The following is a 17,691-nucleotide window of genomic DNA, read 5'->3' on the forward strand; positions in this document are numbered from 1 at the left end:
AGCTGAGCTTCTCTGGCGCCCGAACACCGCTGTTTCTAAGGTAAGTTAAATAACATCACCAACTGCAACACAAACAGATGTGGTAAAACTTTTACCTGTACAGCATTCATCAGCTGATACCATACATGTTGTTGTTTACGAGCGGAAACTTCGCGAATGTGCTGAATGAGAAAAAGCCTATTCTTTTACTTGCCACCTGTAGCTGCGCTACCGCGGCAGAACGACCCCGTTAACAAAATAAAACCTGGAGATGTAGTTGTTGTTAGTTCGGTGCAATGCGCAACAGCATAGGAAAAATAACCAAAAACCGTTAGAGAACAAGTTAAAACCACTTTTTCTCTCGCTCTCTGTTAGCTACGCTACATGAAGACTCGTTGCCATAGCAACTTTACCTATCTGGACTCCATGCTAACAAACACTCAAATGTTTCCCACTCAAAAAACAGAACTTTCTATCCGTTTATGTTTTTCAGACATGGTGTTTATTTTGCGGTTATTAATAAGTGATCGTCTGAACACAGCGGTGGTTGATTAGCTAATTTAAACATCTGCTCTACTGGTGATCTGTCAGAGTTGGTGTGTGCGTCGCCTTTTTTTTTTTTTTTTAGCTGAACCGAAACACCAAATTCCGCTGCACATCAACATATTACTTTTGTTTTTTAACTTGTGATGACAATTAGTAGCAAACCAGTATTATTGGTTATTATTTTCAAGTTAGGCAACTCTAAAACATTTATATTACTTCCAGTCAGGTTAAACATGTTGGTGAAATTAAAAGATGAATTTAATCATAAGTCTGTCTGTGGAAAGAATAATTTTGAACCAGACTGCACTTAATTTCAGTTTCCGTGCTTCTTGTTGCATTTTGTTGTTTTAAGTTATACATTTGTGATGTTTAGTTTAATGTTTTGCTAAAATGATAGCTCTTAGCATTTTAGCTGCAGCAACAGTGTAAACATTTCTGTGAGAAAATTATTATGGACACATATTAGCACTACTTTAGTTCCATTATGTAGACCTTTTCAGCTCAAGACATTTTAAAATGTCACATCAGGAAATGCAGCAGTGCATAAATGATGGCAGCATTCCAATCTAAGCAGAAAATGATATTTGGTCACTGATGTGAGTTTTCCGTTGTTAATGTCACTGTCGCTGTGTCTTTCATACTGTCACATGTCAAAATAAGGCTTTAAAAACTATTTTTTTCTATGATTCCAACATTTGTTCAGGCACTATGTGGTGCATAACCTTTAATATGATAACTCATTCATACTATTTGATTTAATCAAATGATATTGTGTTTTATTCCACTGATTACATTCAGAAGTAGCTGTACATATGCTGCATGTCAGTGAGTGTTCAGACTCCTACTCATCTGTACTCATCAAAGCCCTTGTTCGCCAAGAGATCTTTGAAGTGAAGGCTTAACAACAAAAGGAAACATCAGTTAGCAGATGCCGCTCCGCTCAGGCAGTGAGACAAAGCGGAGCGGCAATATGTGAAACTGTGGGAGGCCTGAATTAATTAGCCATTAAATAAGACAAGCAGCGGGAGTTAATTTTAAGTTAGATACCCTGGAGCAACCCAGATATGATGAGTATTAAGAATTGACAGGAAAGTGAAGTGTGGTTGAGATTTCTGTTTGAGCAGCTGGCTGGCTGCAGGTAGACACCGAGGACCAAGGCTAAGGAACGGTGAAGCCGATCTCTGAAAAACATTTATGCATGGCAGTTGGTGACTGTCAAAGTATAAATGCATGTTTTATTTCTTTCATGTACCCACCACTGGATCAAAATTGCTACACTGACATAGGGTATTTATATAAGACCTCTCTAATTTTTTGACATTTTTTCCCTTTTTAGCCAGAAACTTCTGTGTATTTTCTATGGATGTTATGTAATAGACAGACATAAAGTAGAGTATAATTGTGAAGTGGAAGGAAAATGATGTATGGTTTTCACACTTTGACTAAAAATATGAAGTGTGACTTACATTTGTATTCAGCTCTTTTGAATCAGTCAGTGATTCCTCTGGAATCAGATGTCCGGATATATACCTGAAATGGAGAGCTTTATTTCTATTTTGACCTTCACTAAAATATTTAGTTGTATTAAAAGCTTTTATTAAGCTTTAATCAATTCCATACTGTTGAACAATATAGCAAGAAAAATAAAATATTTATAGGCTATAATATCAAATTTTATATATTTTTTAAATGTGCTTATTAAAATTGAAAATTGTTTACGATCTCACCTTTATTTGTATATTAATTCCAAGTATCTATCCTTTTCCACTGATACCTGAGTCACTTTGTTGTTTGCCTCCATTTTTAAGTCTGGCTGCTTCAGTGGATTTCGACTGTTTTCAACCCATAGAAGAAGGGCACCTGTTACATAGGGCTCAGCACTGCCCCCTATCAGTGAGGCTTAGTACTTTCTGACTCCCCACCCGCATTTTTACTGCACATTTTATGGCCAATTAGAAGTTTAACTATACCTTTAATTAGCATGACATGCAATGGTAATTTTCCAACTTTACATTTTCATCTGAACGGAGAATCGCAAGTTGGGTTTATATTGAGATTAAATTACACACAGGTGGACTCATTTTATCAATTAGATGACCTTTTAAGGCAACTGGTTACGCTTTATTTTATTTAGGGATATCAGAACAAATAGGGTTGAGAAAATACACAATGCCGTAATTTTCTTTTTTGTTTTTTTTGTAATATGTAATATAAATGTTTAGTATGTTAAAAGCCATTTGTCTTTTTCCTTCCATTTCACATTTGTGGAACATTTTGTCTTAGTCTTTTACATAAAATAACTAATAACATATTGTGTTTTCCTTGTGCCTGTAAGGTCAAAAAATGTGAAAAATAGTTTGCTTTCACATGTAAAACATTGGATCCTTTCATCACATTTTTAGGAACTATGAACAGCAGCAGAACCCAAAATTTAAATGTTGAAAACATGAGTTTATCTCTTCTGCACAACGTGGTCATGGTATGAAAATAAGAACTTACTTCTTTGCAGCAGTTTGAAGATTTGCAATTATAACTTCTAAAGACTTTTAGCAAGGACCTATTCCTCAATTAGATATTTTAAGGCTATCGTTTTTTAGCAATCATTATTAGAACTCCTCAAACCTTGTCTCAGTAATCTGCAGCCGTAAGCTCCTGGACAGACTTACCACTTTGAACATTAAAATAATAAATGCTGATAACAAAAAGGAGCTTTGGAAAAAAAGCTGAAAAAAAGTATTTTAGATAGCTAATTCCTGGGCTCAAAATATAATTAAGAAATGGCAATTAACAGAAACTGTGAGGGTCAAGTTCAGGTGAAAGACAGAGAAACTTTTTTTAAGGAAAAGACCATGTGGGAGATATTGTACGAATATTCAATATGGGTTTATAAGGTTGCTTAGATTTATGAAAATGTAGTGATGGTGAGTTATTCCTCAGTTCAGCTTCATTTGCATAAATTGTATCACATGCTTTTAAACCACCAAGAGCATAAAACTCCCAGGGTTTTCCAAAGGCAAAAGAGTTAATATGAGTAAGAAACGCATACAAGAATATAACCACCCTCCTGTTCAGCTTTCTCCATCACAACAGGGTAACAGTGCCTTCCTGCGAGAAAATACTAAATATACAAAGAGCTATTTTGAAATGAAACATTCTGATCTGATGAAATCATCTGTTCTTTAATCACTGTAGGCTCTGTAGAGCCTGGCAGAGTTGCTGCAGGCAGACAGGCAGAAAGCCAAACAGACACACTTCCAGTTCAACATCAGTGAAGTGAGCCAGATCCTGTCTGTACCAAACACACATTTAAACAAGCCCGTCTTTCATCCACTTCGGTCTCCCTCTGTGCTTCTTAAACACACATAACAGGATGTTGTTGTATCTGTCTGTTACTCACATTTGAATTAATCTGTAGGCATAAAGACATCTAAAAACAGAGCGCAGGAGCCTCGCTCACACCTCCTCTGGCTTCCAGCACTGTGCCATCTGAGTCACCAACACAGGGTCATTTATTGGTCATTAACTTTGCATTTAGTGAGACCACATTCTGATAATTGGTACCCTGTGATAATTAACACCGGCAAAATTACAGTAAAGATGCGTCCTGTCTCCACAGAGACGCACACAGTGTCACATTCCTCTGATTTTTTGCCTTTTTTACCCTTGAGCCCCACTGGATATGAAGCATTGCACCCACGTTTGTTGTTGAGGTATGCAAATGTGCCACATCAATCTATGTGTTTGGTTGGTTTCAAGCCATGCCCATCCCTACTCCTCCTACACCCCCTCCTTACCCCACCTCTTTTTATCCACACCTCCCTCCTCCACCTTCCCTCTATCTCCCTCCTGCTTCTAAATCAGGGCGCTCATGTGCGCGGCGGAGGGCTGCTGCGCCCACCTCCATATCTTGTCCATATGCAAATAGGACTTGCTTTGATTAAAAGACAGCTGCATATTTCATTAAAGTCACCAGTGGATGTGTAAGGAAAGAAAAGGCACATCTCCCTGGAGAGGTGAAGGTTGTTTAGCTGGTGTGAATGCTGCGGTACCCAGCTTCTGTTTAGTGTTAGTGAGGAGAACAAACTGGAAAGCAGGCTGCCCAGGGACTTCTCTGAGCTATAATGGGACAGACTGATGGGTACATTAGTTAAAGCTCACTCTGAGGCAAGTTACAAATGAATGTTTACAGCATGAGAGCTAGAGCAAGAGGTGAAATAGCTATATAACTTTCTGAGGCTAGGGTTTGCCTTGCAAACCTTTTGCGTTTTTGCTATTGAGATGTAACAGCCACAAACTTTAATCCATTCCATTCCTGTATTTGAGTAGCTTTGGCTGTATGTTTAGGTTAGCTGATCTACAGAAGGTTAATCATTATCCCAGTCTCAGGTTTTCCACTGTTTCCAACAGGCTGTCTAGATTGCCCCATGTGGATCCATGTACTGGCTAAAATAAACAAACCCCACATCATGATCCTACCACCACCCTGTTTCACAGTGAGAGTAGTTTGCTCACGGCGATGTGAGCAAACAAAACATGTTTGCAAACAAACATGTTTTGTTTGCAAAAACTGTTGAAACCCAAGCATCCATTTTCTCCCTCTTAGCATTATTCAGTACTTTGAAGTTTGGGGTTGTCACAAAATATAAAAATGTTCAAGGGGTAAAAATTTTCTTACAAGGCACCATATATGCCGTTTGCCTCCTGGTTACAGCAGTGTGGTGAAATTGGGTATCTGACTTGTCTCTATTTGGTGTATAAGGATGTCTTGTAGCTTGCATTTGTTTTTAAAATGTCAAACCTTTACCTACTCTTTTTGTGCTATTGCTTAAAGATGTGTACAGGGGTGAGGTGTGGGGGATGATGGTATCTGGTGAACAGATGCTGGCACTCTGCCAGCTCCAGTGGAATTCAAAGACACTGGAAGAAATGGGAGGACTGATTATACTCTGCATAATCAGTCAGAGACGACTGTGGATGATGGTGAGCTCTCCTGCTTTCTTGACAGGACTGATTGTATTTATGCAAGGATTGAAATAAGGGCGGGGAGGCAGTGAGATGCTAGCAGGTGCAAGGAGAGCTGTAATGAGTGGCCCCCACTGCACAGCCAAGGACATATACCCAGGAGGAACTGATTGAATGCCAGGCCAATAAAAGGAGGCAGTTTCATGCACCATTGACCCAGTTGGCATCCTCACAGTCACACTGCGATGAAACCCCCTTCGAGGTCACGATAATATGAATTACATTTTGTTCCTCTGCGGCTTGTACTGCTCTGAGCTAGAATGAAACCAGACCCTTAAGCCAATTTTCCTTTTCTTTTCCTTCTGGTCTTGCTTTCCATCCGCTGTTTTCATTGTACGTCAAAGCTAGGGGAAAATCAGATTGAGTGTTTGTTTGGACAGAAACGAGAGGATCAAATTCTGGTTCACAATAGGTGGGGGAAAATAATCAGATCTGAGCCTGCAGCATGCATACAGCCGGAGAGATTGTCCTTTCATTTTCTTCCTTGGTGGAGCTGCATGTCCCAAAGCGAGCTAATAGAATGCTTGTCTTGTATCTTTTCAGCCATGAACTTTACTCTGTCTCAATTACATTCAGTCTGGAAACATGCCTTGAAGCTAAATAAAGGGTTTTAGCTCAAATAAATTATTTGAAGAAGGATGTCCACTGATATTTTATCAGATAACATCTGTTTCTGGAAAAAAAAAAAAAAAAAAGCACATTTTTGACATTGGTTTATGCTGATAACTTCAGAAAACAATAATAACAAAGACAAAAAAGGCAAAAGGGTGTTCAAGTAAATTTGTAAAGAGATTAGAGTGCTTTTCTGTGTGACCCAAATCCAAACCTTTAATGGATAAATTAGGATATTCTCACTGTGTGTTTTCAATCAGCTTCAGATCTATAAAAAAACATTTTGTGGTTTCTCTTTGTTCATACATCCTCTCACACAATCTGACTTTCATTTTATTGTTATTGGAAAGCCAATTCCTCTGAAAAATATTGCTCCAATATTCTTAAAATTGCCATTGTAGGATCCAAAATTTGATCCTCAGATAAGCACTTCTGCTAGAGAATCATTATGAATGAAACTCCAACATTGCAACATCGACCCAATAATTTAAATTAGAAGAATTAAAAAAGAAACATTTATCCTTTTCCTTGTTGGTCTGTCTCTTGTTGGTCTGTAAAATCCCAATAAGATGCATTGAAGTTTAGTTTGTAACATAAGATGTAAAAATGTTCAATATCTGTTCTAAGGCTTTGCACAGACTATTTTATAATTGGTTATTATGAGTGATTGTGTAGATGTTTATTGACATTTTTCTAAGAGTAATAGTGAACAAAGCTGGAAGTAAAAAAGCAATAAATCCAGTGACATTGTACTTGTTTGCATGAGTTGGTTTGTTTTGTCATAGATGTATTTTTATTTGTGGTAAAGAAAAATCAGTGTTGCACAAAGAAACCTGGGTTTGTGCTTGTTCAAGATGCAGATCTCGTTATTGACTTGAGTAAGACCAAGAGTAGTTTGCGTTGAGAAATCCGTTTGATTTCTGAGGAAATATTTAACACGAAACCAAACAGAAAAGGGATTTTGTAAAATAAGTATGTCTGGCACTTTCCAAAAGCAGCTTGTCTCTGAATGTGTGCTGCAGATATTGCAGCAGTGCCTCCTGCTGTTTAAATACCAACATAGCATTGGAAGCTGGAGGTGCGAAATAAATAAAAATATTGTCCTCTTCCTCATCCCTGACATTAATGTATATACAAATTCACGAGCATCTCGGTGCCCTTTCCACTCCATCGAGCTCTGCCCACTGCTCCCTTGTGTTATCAGTTCACTGTTTTCTGCAAAAAATAGAAGTTAAGCTCACCTTATTTACATTTATATGATCAGATTTTCCTCCTTATGGAAGGTATGCAAATTTGCCCTTTTCAGGAGTCTTGAGTTTGTATGTTTGCTGCGAAGGGGACGAGTAAAATAATAGCAATGCCCTCCAGGAGGAAACACACCCAAGTTTGGATTTTCTGGACCTCATGAATTTTGTGATGATCAGTTTTGTTTACCTCATCTTCTCCAAGATTTATTAAGACGTTTGAGCTGTAGGGATACAATGCATGAGATTTATGTAGACTCAAAATGTCTGACTTTTCTTTTTCTTTTTTTGCCTTACAATCCAGTGTTTTCAGAATATCATCTTTCATTTTCGTCACCTGACAGCCTCTAAATTCATCCATCAGATTGTGCTTCTTGTGAGATGTGAGAGGGAAGGGGAGGCAGCAGGGTGTGCTTGGCCATCAGTCTTAAATCCTCTGTGTGTTGGAGCAGAGATGGGGATAAAAGGTAAATACCAGCAGTGGCTGGATGAGAAAAACCTCAGTGAGACATAAAATGTGTATGAAGGTGGACATTCAGCTTCAGTAAAACTTCTAAACCCCCTCGTGGATTGAATGGCCGAGTCTTGCTCCTCTTTGATGTTTGTGCACATACAAGAGTGTAAGACTGTGTGTGTGTGTGATTGTAGTGGGCAGATAAGACAGAAAAGCACTTGAGCAAATTGCTTTCTGCCCAGGTCGGCATATTGCCAGCGCCGGTCTTTATACTTTAGAACTGCCATTGCAGAACTACAGGCCGGCTCGCCCTGTTGCCCTGCTTCAACACTTTGCCTCTCTTTACCTTCTAGCAACCTTATTGATGAAATGCTGATGTGGAATATTCAAGTGACATTCCAGCTAAAACCAAATAATATAATCAGGTAATAAGAAATTAATTTTCTCCATGGCTGCACTTTGGCTGAGGTGTTGATGCTGCGATGGAGGAGAGAAATCAAAAGGCACACGATGCAGGTGGAGGGCGGTCTCTTGGTAGCCTGCCCTCTCTCTCTCTCTCTGTGTGCATCAACATTTCTCATGACACACACTGACGGTTTGACAGCCGGCCCCCACCACCGCACACATTCACACACCCCGTTTCTCCTGTGCTCATACAGCTTTCCAGATACTTTAACATTAGCGCTAAAACCAGCCTCTCCACACCACTGAACTGTAAGTGACCAACCCAATGGACGCCACATCATATGCACATAGACAAACGTACACTGTCAGGGAAGAAACCTAATGATTGTCAGAGTCTGACATTGTGAGTGGCATTCACTGATAGCCTGCTGGTTCAAGTCTGTAAGATACACTGCTTTGCAAAAGTATTTCACATTTAAATTTTACACAGTATTGACATTTAAAGCAGATCCATTAATGTATCTTGTTGAAGGGTTTATTTGCTAGAGCAACTCAAAGTAAGTGCATAACTATAAAATGAAAGATTTTTCCAAAAAACTTTATGGATAAATATCTAAGTAGGTGTGCCAAGCTGTGAAACTGTCCCACACTGACGTTCATAAGGGTTTTCATTTACCCATTTATGGACCATATATGTACGACGTATAAGGGACTTGTGTCCACTTATGTAGGGGACATATGGAAGACTTGGATCAGATAGGATCAAAACTGGAGTTTTTGACCTACATATGAAATGCTATAAAAATAAAAACTAAAGCTGGAAAATCCTGGGAATTCATAGTGGAACATAGTGGTGGCAGGGTCATGCTATGGGAATATTTCTCTTCAGAATGTCTGATGGGAAAAATTGATGGAGAACTGAACCCAATTGCCTGCCAAACTTTTCAGATTTTTGCATCACTTTGTGTTCAAAATCCAATTGAGGCTTATGGTTTTATAATAAAAAAAAAGTGGGAAAGTTGAAAGGATGGGTTTTTTTTTTGTTTGTTTTCTTCTCACACCTCCAGGTTTAATCCTTAATCTCTCCTTTCTTCTCCATTCCACCCGCTTTTGTTCATCATGTTAGTTAATTAGGAGGCAGAAGTCCATCGGTGTCAGTGCTCTTGTGTTTTATTGTTCCTCCTTCTTGCTGACCCCACCCTCCCACATCCCCCCCTCAGGGTGGAGACATCATTAGCCCTCCCCCACAACGTATAGATGCACACACATTTCATGCCAGAGTCCCCACAGCCCATCCTGTTCTGGCCTGGCATGGCCATCCATCTCTCTCCTCAACCGCCACCCACCCAACCACAGCAATCACCCCGCACCGCCCCTCCACCTCCACCTCCCCGCACGCTACCCATCTACCTGAGAGCATTTGTCTTCCCGTCGCTCTGTGAGCAGTGGCCGACGCAGTGAAGAAAGACAGGCTGTGAGGAGGGTGAGAAAAAAAACAAAACTCACTGGCAATATGCAAAAATGTGAAAAGGTAGATGCGGGTTGTCCTGGCAACGGCTCTGAGGTTATTTCCAAGCGCTGATGGAAATCAATGTCATGTGCCAGGCAGGCAGGCACCTCCGTCCTCAGGAAAATTAGAAAGAGTGGGGGGTTGAAGGAGAGGAGGAGAAGGAGGAGGAGGAAGGGCTGGAGGGACAAAGAAATATGCAGAGGAGTAGAAAACATTTTTTTTTCTGTTCTGAAGGCTTGCTCCAATGTTTTTAGTTTTGCTATAGGTCATGTTTCTTTTGTTACCGCTTTAGTATCTTGAATAAACAGTGCTCCATCTCTGGCACCAGCCTTACTTCCTTCTTGGGTCCAAAAGGGTGAAAACAAAATTCTGTTTGTGAGATAAATCAGTTTTTTTGAACAGAACTGTGATTGACTTGCCTACTTCAGGTTGTGTGAAGACAAACAGTAATCTGGCATTCAGATGACCTGGAGGATTAGCTCAGCCTGGTAGGTCAGAGTTACGTTCATTACTGATTTATTTTCCTGAATTAGTAACACCCACCGTTGATTTTGAAAATTCCAGCTCAAAATGACTGATTTTGAACCTTCTCTCCTCAGACATCCTGTTCTGCTGTGTGACATTTTCTACTGCAGGAAGCTGAACAGGGTTCAAATTTAGAGCCACTTTCAGGGACTCAAATGCTTTTAAGCTTTTTCAAGGACAGCTTTTCAAATGTCGTCAAGTGATTTGTCATTCACGTTATAAACAATGTTTTCCTCAATTATTCTGAAGGTAAAGGTATTTTATTCCCAGTATAAAATAACTTAAAATTGAGTGCTTAAATACTCACGTTGCTAACGTAAATGGATAAAAGTTTTAGTGCAGTGGTTAAATAAAAACAAATTCGAGCATTTTAGCCCAAATGCAAAATGCAATGTGAGGAGGAAGTAACATGAAACAAGGTGGTGGTTACATCATCCTGTGTTTTTTTTTTTTGTCCATCAGGGACAGGAAAACTGCTGAGGTGGAGACTGATGAAGTCAATATGGTCAATCCTGGAAATAAACCTGGTAGAGGCTAGAGAAGAATTGAAACTGGGCTGGAGGTTCGCCATCTAGCATGACGACAACCTAAACATACGAGTCAAAAACAAGACCTGAATCCAACAGAATTTTCTGGCAGGCCTTGAAAATCACTGTTCAAAGACACACTCCACTCATTCCGAGATTTTTTTACTTTTTTGATAACAAAACAAAAACATGTAGTTTTGCTTCAAAGTTATGTACTACTTTGTGTGAGTCTATCATATAAAATTCTGCTAAAATACCAAGATTTGTGGTTGTAATGTGAGAAAATGAAAAAAAAAACCCACTTGGTATGAATTTTTATTTTGTAATCCTGACTAAATTTGACTCGCATCAGTTCAAAAATTACACTTTAAAATAACAGCTGTTTATAGGGTTTTGCATTTCTGTTGCAAACAGACAAGCTACTAAAGTTTTTTTTTTTTTGTGCACGTATCCAATGCTAGCCTGCCATCGTTAGCCTTGTGCAACATTTTGTAAAACAATTTTTTTCTGCCAGTTGAGAATGAATATTTGGCCCAGATTTGATTTAATTACCCTTAAAGTATAATTTACAGTAGAAAGCTCTGCAGAGCTCAAGCTGCCACTGATGAATATAACCATGGCAGGCCGCTGTGTGGAATAGATGAGCCGTGTGTGCCAAGCCAATGGGTCCTCCCTCTCATTTGCATAGCTAACATGGAATTCACATTCCGGTTGACACATTTTCAACCCGCCACTTATCCTATTACTGGTTGTCCCCTGTCTCAGCATTGTTTGCTGTGTCTGCACTCTCTCCTCTTGCCAGCCTGGTTCCCACACTGTTGTATGGCAGGGAGCTCACAGGCTGTTTGGATGCTGCAGAACTGGACATAACCGGGTACGTCTAGAAACACCTGCTGGCACATTCTGCAAGACAACATGAAAGGAAATATTCACATCCAGTGCACCTCTCTAAAGCCACATGAATATACATTCCAACTGATACACTTGGCACAATAATAACACTGAAAACCGGCTGAATTACACTGAAACAATCTTTGTTCAAGTAATTTTAATATAAAATGTAACTTGGACATTTTTTATGGGTCATATTCTAGGTTGATGAAAAGCAAGATGAGATATTTTCTTCAGACACGCCTGCATAATTTCTTTGTTGCCTTGTGTGTATTGTGCAAGTTTCCATTATGGAGGTAATATTTTGTCATTAAGGTTTAATTTTTGTCGGCGCCTTTGCTCTGCATGTTTAATTTGAGTCTTAAATAAACTCCCCCGACCCTGCAGCCATTTCTGCCTCCATTTGCTCCTCTCCCTCCTTTCCCTTTTTCCTTCACTAACTTCCTCCCCCTTTTCCTCTCCCTTTCTGGTCTTTTTAGAGGGCAGCATTGCCTTGCAAGTGAAATACATTTCCTTGGGCAACAAAAAGGAAACACTTATTAGTGTTAGAGGATGGGTTACCTTGTTCACCTTCACCACCACCGCAGGATACGTTCTGTTATTATCTCACAGAGCCGCAGTGGCATTTGCTTCATCACAGGACTGCCGACTCGGAGTGTGTCGTTCTGCAGCGAGCCTTTCAAAGTTTCATGAATTCTTCAGCAGGGGTCCTTGGTATCTCTAACGCAAGACGTCCATGGCATTTCTGTAGAGTTCTATCTTAAATTGTTGTGCAAGCTGACTCACAGCAACACTCTAAACTCTGCAAATCTAAACCCACCGCACAGATTCTCTGCGGTGGAGGAGTTCAGCTGGATGCTACTGCCATGTCACACACTGATCTGCTGATCCATTTTTGATGTGCTGTGTTAGTAGACTATGGAAGACATGAATATTCATGAAGGTGCTGAGAGCCTGTACGTCGCACAGTGATTTCCACCCATCAGGCTATGCAAATTATATCTACTCACATCTCTGTTCCACCATACTGCCCCCTTTTTCTTCTTAATTAATGATGCTTGGAAACTGTTTTCAGTTCCAAGAAGATGGGCAGAATTAGAACTGATATTAATGTTAAGCAATTATTAAGGACTTGTGCTGTTCCTTAAGTCATCAAGAAAAATGCTTCCTGTTAAATGATCTTATACATCTTCATCTTCAAACCGATTGTATTGAACCGTGCAGTAGATTTAAAACATGTTAATGCGAATTGAAATGAGAAACTCTTCTCCGTTTGTAAATCTTATTTCATACTTATCGCAATCCTACATGTATTTCCCTGTATTTACAGTGCTCTGCTAAAGTATTGGACAGATTCTTAATAAGATTTAGATCTAGACTTTGACTAGGCCAGTTTAATACATGATTGATCTGTATGTTTGGGACTGTTGCTCTGCTAGAGGAGGGATACCCAATGATGGGATTGAGCTCTCATTTAAGGTGTGAAAACAAGTGCGGGGGAAAAAATTGTTCTGTAAATGTGACTAGAGATATAACAGTAGCATTTACAAATGCATAAAACATTATTTTTGATGTGGGTTTTGTCATTGCAGCGGTTTAATTATAGAACCACCTTTTAGTTCATTAGTAGCACTTGCACACCAAACTAATTACAATGTTTTTTAATTTTTTTTTATTTTGTGGGTTTGAAGTCAAAAGAACATAGAAACCTCTGCTGGAAGATGAAACTCCATACCAGCCTCAAGTCTGCTGCAGCCTCTAACAAGTTTTCTTTCTTTCTCCTGTATATGCACACATATTTTGAGCGTTGGTTAAAACGTTGGTCTCTTCTGACCAGATCACTTTTTCTCTATGGTTGCTGTGTTTCTTAGGTGCTTTCTGGTGAATATCCACCAGGACTTCTTATGGCTTTTCTCTTGCCACTTTTCTACAAAAGTCAGGTTTTGAAGTGCATGACTTATAACTGTCCTATCAACAGATTCTCCCACAAGACTTTGATCTCTGCAGCTTCTCCAGAATTACAGTGGGCCTCTAGTTGCTTTTCTACTTAAGGTTTTCATGTCTAGATTTACTATTGAGGTGGGGTCTATGTTATTTTTGATGAATTCTTGCTGGTAACTACAATTAGTTTCTCGGGATTTTATTTTATAGTATCATAAAAAATAGATTCAACACAAATGGATGTCAGACTTGCTTTTTTTCCTTTAAATAATAGTTTGAAAACCATGTTAAATTCTTCTGCTTTTCGTTCTTTGTGATCAGTCAGTAAAATCCACTGGGGTTTGTAGCTGCAATTATCCTGTGAAAGTTCAAGGATAATTTTGCAAGGCAATGCAAATAAGTATGGAAGATTACAAAGCCTTTCCTGTAAAACCATTTGAAGACTGAAAATTTTCAAATGTAGTTTTCTGCTGGTTGTTTTTTGCATCCAATTTTTTTTGTATTGTGCGTTACATATGTGTAAGTTGAAGTAAAGCTCTTTGCTCATTAACATCAAATTTCTAGTGATTATTAAGTTTGCATGGCTACAGAATGCTTTTAAGCGTTTGCATGGAAATCTGACAACGTCCACCATCCCTCCCCCTCAGTCTGCACTTGTACATGATAAAACACACCTGGCATCAGGCACATATGCTGAATTATAAGTCGTCTACTCTCCTCATCGTCTGCGGCCAATATGGGCCACGAATCTCGTTTTCATCTTGAGAGATGAAAAGTAGATGGAGGGCAACCCATAAAGAGGAAAATTGAGGAGCAGGAGGGGGGATAAGCGATAAAGCTGACATCAGGGTCAAGTGCTTATCTAGCATCACATTTCCCTTTGAAATCAGTCTATATGAATATGCTCCTCCTCACACTTTTAGAGGCTTTGAGTGTACATGTGTGAGTCTGCGAATAGTCACACAGACTAAGAGCACGTGAATGAAATCGGAGGAGTTCAGGAAAATATTTCTGGTTATTTTAAATGTGTGTGTGAGTCTGTGCAGCACAGAATGTATGCAGGAGATGAGAGAAAGGGAGAAGCCATTCAGCATGGAGGTAGTAGCTCACTGACAGGCTGCACTGCCACGCTCAGCCAGTTCATTGCTGTCATTCCTTACTTCTTTTGACATTTTCAATTATGTCTTTCACACATGGCTGGGCACTTGTTTTTTCTTCTTCCACACGCTCCTTATCGTCATTCTTCACTTTTCTCTCTCACTCTTTTGCTCCCACCTTCCCAGTCTGTTCCTCCACCTTGCTCATTCCATTTCCTTTTTAAGTGGCTGCTCCCTCTTTGCTTTGTGTGCCACAGCTGTTCACGTGCCGGGGGTCAGGTAGCCCTGCGATCCCATTACTTCCTCAGTCTTCCTCAGTGTGGCGTGAGAAGGGCAAGCGACGGGGCCGACAGAGGAATGAAAAGGAGGCTGTCAGAGATGTCAGGGGAGTCCTGTTCAATTTATCAACTTATACTGAGGGGGTTCACATGGGGCAAGGTGCAGAATGTATGGATGAATCTGTATATATTTTTTTCTATTTACATCCTGTCCTCCACTAAAACCTTTGAGGGAGATTAAAATAAAGGTATATACTGTGCATTGGGGTTTTGTTTTCCTAACTGTTCAGACCTGATTGCAATCATTTGTGTAAAATCTTCACTTCAACCTCAGATGAAATTATGGGAAAGAAATAATTTTTTGTGATAAATGCATAAATGGTGTCCAACTGTCGTTCAGTTTATTATTTTGGTGTCAAATTCTTGAAAGCGTAAAGGCAACAAATGCTGTGAACTGTTCCAGCAGGTTCATCAAAAAATTATAAAAATAAAGAATAGTCCTTTTCATGAAAACAACTTCAATTTGAAGTTAGAATTTATATTCTGACTATTATTTAGGTAAATATCCTATTTTTTGTAATTTTGATGATGACCGCAGCCTTGACAGAATGGCACTGATCGCAAATGATGTCACATTTGCTCATTTATAGTCATAAATGCGCAAGTTGCCCAGATGTTTGGACAGAGTACAAACAGAATGTCAACATCTGAAATGATTCTGAATTGATATTCAATGGGAAAAAATTAATTCCAATGCATTAATAAATCAATAGTCTGACACCTGTCTTCCTGGCTGGGTAGGCCCAGATAACTTTGTGCTAGCAAGTGGTTTCTACAAACATTGTCTTCTTTTCACTCACTTTGAGTCCTCTACATTTCAACCAACATTTAAGCGGCTGTACACCATGTTTCAGCATTAAAACATATTGAAGCGAAGCTCCCAGGACCTTCGTCACCTTCCAAAGTTATAATCATTTCAGATGTCACCGTTCTGTTTGTACTCTAATTGTCCGAACATCCAGGCAACCTCTTATAAATATTAATGAGCAAAGGTGACATAATTTGCGATCAGTCCCATTAGGGAGTAAGGTCTCCTAACGTTTTCCTTTCCTTCCATTAGAAAACACATTTTTTCCTTTATGTCTTATTGTTCTTTTTTAAACAAGATACATTTCTTGGTGTAACTGAAAAGAACTGTGTACATGGTTAAATAAGAAACAATATGACAGCAGCTTTGGTTCTGCCGGCTGTTCCTGCCTCTTTATTAGGAGTTTTCCTCTCTACTGTTGCCTCAAATCAGATTGTGTCTTACATAAATGAAACTGAATTCCTACAATGTGATTTGTCTTCTTTTCCTAATTTATTCAAACTTTATTGAACACATGATAAGGTGATATCCTCAAATTACGTAAATCATAAGTTATATAAATCATTACCATAGACAGAGGAAAGAAAAATTAATTACTATTTAATATTTCAGTGTTGTCTCTTGTACTAATGATCTAACTGACTAATTAATTGAGTCCCAATGAAAACATAATGTTATTCTCCACAAAGTGCGTCAAAAGACACCAATAGCAGATCATTTTCTTTTTGGACAATTTTGATTTACTGATTGACCGATAATCTGACTGACTAAGTGATGGCTTTTGTAATGAGAAGCCCATTTTTCTCCATTAAGGTAAACTTGTGGGGTGGGGGTCCCCTTACGTTCAGCCATGATGTAATGTGTATGTTCTAATGACCTCAGCATAATCACCACCATTATGACACAGGCTCTCAGCTCCCTCACCCACTCCATCATCAAAGTGTTGCCTACTCATGCCTACAGCCAGCGCTCATTTGCTCCTCGCTCCTCTTCAGCACAGTCGGGCTGACAGATTAGTGGAGCAGCTGCCAGATCTTTAGACAAATCACAGCCACAAGGCTCTGTGTGATTCTGGATGAGCCAGGCAGTGGGTGCGTATGCGTTTGGCGCCTGCCAATCCGGTGCCCTTGGTTGTTCTGGCTTTCATTTGGAGGCAGCCATTACAGCAGGAGGCCAGATATCTGTTTTTCCAGGCAAATCAGGGGAAAAGCTTGCCAGTTCCTTTTGCCCCTTTATCCCCACTCTCCTGCCGACTCTTAACCCTGACCCTTCCGCGGGGTGGGGGTGAGGGGGGGTTCCCCCACTTGGCAAGAGAGAAGCCTAAAGGAGAGGAGGGAAAAAAAAATGTTGGAAGTCAGTAGTGTAGGCTGAAAAAGAGGAATGAGGAAGTCATGGTCAAGGGCTGATTAATGAGCCTTTAATTTAATCAGCAAGTCCCATCTCACCAGGGCCTCCCTCCACGTGGCTCTGAACCAGCTTATTATTTTAGCAGGTCTGTGATTGCCCCCGGACCCTTTCCCATTTCTCCACCACATTCCATTCTTTTCCAGCCTCTCTTCTATACAATGCTCTTATCTGTGGCAGCAAGGAGGATATGACTTGAGGGGAATGATTAATTGAGCATTTCAGACCATGAGGGATGCCTTACTGCACTGCATTTTATTTTCAGACCTTGTGTTCAGATATCTAAACAAAAACTAACACTGCCCATTGTCACACTGTGATTGTTTTTTATATTGCATGTTGGCTTTTGTTGCATTCGGTCTATTCATTTAGCTAACTGTTTAATAGT

The 17,691-nt window shown here is 39.6% G+C and overlaps 1 long non-coding RNA gene across 1 annotated transcript; it reads right to left on the reverse strand.

Annotated features, from left to right (window-relative positions):
- Positions 1 to 1,224: 1,224 nt before the first annotated feature.
- Positions 1,225 to 16,920, reverse strand: LOC116719816 (uncharacterized). The gene is made up of 3 exons (XR_004339268.1): positions 16,910 to 16,920; positions 11,715 to 11,717; positions 1,225 to 1,247 (listed from the first exon to the last, which is right to left on the reverse strand). It is a non-coding gene; the product is annotated as an uncharacterized LOC116719816 (long non-coding RNA).
- Positions 16,921 to 17,691: the final 771 nt, after the last annotated feature.

This window comes from Xiphophorus hellerii, chromosome 5, assembly GCF_003331165.1.
Source record: "Xiphophorus hellerii strain 12219 chromosome 5, Xiphophorus_hellerii-4.1, whole genome shotgun sequence".
In the NCBI taxonomy this organism is placed as follows: domain Eukaryota; kingdom Metazoa; phylum Chordata; class Actinopteri; order Cyprinodontiformes; family Poeciliidae; genus Xiphophorus; species Xiphophorus hellerii.